This window comes from Galeopterus variegatus, unplaced genomic scaffold (assembly GCF_000696425.1).
Source record: "Galeopterus variegatus unplaced genomic scaffold, G_variegatus-3.0.2 Scaffold1196, whole genome shotgun sequence".
Classification (NCBI taxonomy): Eukaryota; Metazoa; Chordata; class Mammalia; order Dermoptera; family Cynocephalidae; genus Galeopterus; species Galeopterus variegatus.
Window position 1 is genome coordinate 7,731 of NW_007727307.1, and position 2,771 is coordinate 10,501.

Below are 2,771 nucleotides of genomic sequence, written 5' to 3' on the forward strand. Positions count from 1 at the left end.
GGGCCAGCAGATTGGTTAAATGCCCTCATAGCCTTTTACAATCCTTATTTTTTTCTCACTAAAAACCTTATTTAAAATAGGTAGAATATGGGGCCGGCCCGTGGCTCACTCGGGAGAGTGCGGTGCTGATAACACCAAGGCCACAGGTTTGGATCCCATATAGGGATGGCCGGTTAGCTCACTGGGTGAGCGTGGTGCTGACGACACCAAGTCAAGGGTTAAGATCCCCTTACCAGTCATCTTTTAAAAGTAAAAATAAAATAAAATAAATAAATAAGTAAATAAATAAAATAGGTAGAATAGAAAGTTCTGCTTCCAATGTGAAGAAGTGAATAAGTAGTGGATCTTGCCACAAATATCAGCAATAAACTCTGGACCAATCTTCATGCAAATAAATTATAACCCTGAACAAAAGGCATGAAACAACTACTGGAGGGCTCTGATTTTTTTTTTTAAAGATGATCAAATATTAAAAATCAGTCAAAGCTTGGAACAAGCAAAATGATATGAAATGAGTTGCACAGTTTTATTTTTGTTGCCGGAGGGTGGTCATAGTTGTGGCTGTGATTGCACTGTAGGAGCAGCTAAACTCTGAAAAAAAAAGCCCATACTCTGTCTTGCTTGAGAAATCCAGGGAAGGAAGTCAGGGCAATAAAAACCTACGGGAGACTGAGAGGAAAATCCCAGAAAAGAGAGCACTGAAGAAGGAAAAAACCCATTGTATAGACAGTCTAAGTTTATAGCTGACCCCTGAATCTGCATAGGGAAAACTGAAAGCAGCTTTCAACTAAGGCTGAAAGCACTAAGCTGTCGTAAGTCACTGAATGTTATAGTCTAAGCAAGTTAATTGCCTAGCAAAAACATGTATACTCTTTGGGGCAGTATCAAGGAATCCTTAGTCTACACAACATAATGTACAAAGTGTCCAGGATCCAGTTGACATCCTTAACATATGGAGAGTGAGAACATATGATTCAGTCTCAAGGAACAGTCAATAAACATATGACAACCTTTAGATGACCTAGATGTTTGAATTATCAGAGAAGCTAATGTAACTATGTTTAGTGGTCAGGAAAAGTAAAATATGCTCATAATGATATTAAAGGTAGGAAATACTACAAAAGAAATAAAAAATAGAAAAAAGAACCAAATGCAGTATCTAAAGTAAATTTTGGAATTAAGAAAAACAACATCTAAAATGAGAAATTCACTAGCTGTGCTAGATATCAGAAAAGATGTAAAAGAAGAAAAAATAAAATTAAAGGCAGACACATACACATATCATACAATCAGAAGCACAGAATAAAAGAAACGATTGAAAAGATGTACAAAACTTCAAGGACCTGTGGTTTAATATCAAAAGGTCTTCTGTCTCGAAAAGAGAAAAGAAAAGATATTTGAAGAAACAGTGGCAGGAAACTATCAGAATTTGGAGAAACACATAAATTAATATATTTAAGAAGCATATTGAAACCCAAACAGCATAAATTTGAAGAAATTTACACCTAGGCACATAAAAGTCAAACTGCTGAAAACTAAAATAAAGAGAAAACATTACAAAATCTTGAAAGTACTCAGATGAAATTATATCTTATATATAGGAGGAAAACATTCTCAAACATCACAGACTTCTCAACAAAAAACATGAAGATTAAAAGACAGTGGAAATCCTCTTTGAAGGACTAAAATGAAAACAAAGCGAAATAAGAAAAGTCAACAAAGAATTCTGTACTGGTGAAAATATCTTCCACAAATGAAGGTAAAATAAAGCATTTTTAAGATAAAGAAAAATGAAAGAAATTTGCTTCCACCATGCCCATACCGAAATAAATACTAAAAGAAATTCTTCAGGCTACAGGCAAATGATTACAGAGGAAACTCGGATATTCAGGTATAAATGAAGAGCATTAGAAATAGTAAACATATGGATAAATAAAAATATATATGCTCCTACTTTTATTCAATTCATATGTTGTATAAAAATAAAGTTATTAACACTATCTTTTAAAATTTATAATATATGGGCACTTTTTTCCTTCTTCCAGGGACAGCAGCTAGAGGCACTCAGAATGGTCCAGAATCGATATTACTGTCGTAGGCTTTCCTACAATACAACCTCTAACAAAACTAGACTGTCCCAAATGTCTGGTAATAGAATCGTTTACCTTTATACTGAAAAAGTTGGGAAAGCACCAAAATCTGCATGTGGCAAGTATCCAGGCAGACTTTGAGGGGTTTGTGCTGTGAGACCTAAAGTTCTTATGAGGTTGGCTAAAACAAAAAAACAGGCCTATGTCAGCAGGGGCTATGTGTCCGTGACAGGACCAAGTGTGCTTTCCTTATTAAGGAGCAGAAAATCATTGTGAAAGTGTTGAGGGTACAAGCACAGCCTCAGAAAGCTAAATAAAAAAATGAAGCTTTTTTGAGCAATAAAAAAATCAAAAAGCTTAAAAAATAATAAAAGAATAAAGTTTATAATATATGTAGTTGTAATATACACATGAAAACAATAAAATAAAAAATGGCAAATGAGTATTAAATGAGCTTGGGTTGAAAGGTTTATACATCTATGTACTGTGATAAAATATTAACTCTAAGTAGACTGTGAAAAAAAATTAAGGTTATGTATCTTACTCCTTATAACAACCAATAAAAAAAAGCCAGGAGAAATAGCTAAAATGCCAAGAAATTAAAAAAGGATTTTAACTTATTAAAAAGAAGACAGGAAAGAGGAATAGAAAGGGAAAAAATCAGAGAGACCAAACAGAAAA

General features: G+C 33.7%; 1 pseudogene; it reads left to right on the top strand.

Moving 5' to 3' along the window:
• Nucleotides 1-2,069: 2,069 nt before the first annotated feature.
• On the top strand, nucleotides 2,070-2,407 carry LOC103592668 (annotated as a pseudogene).
• Nucleotides 2,408-2,771: the final 364 nt, after the last annotated feature.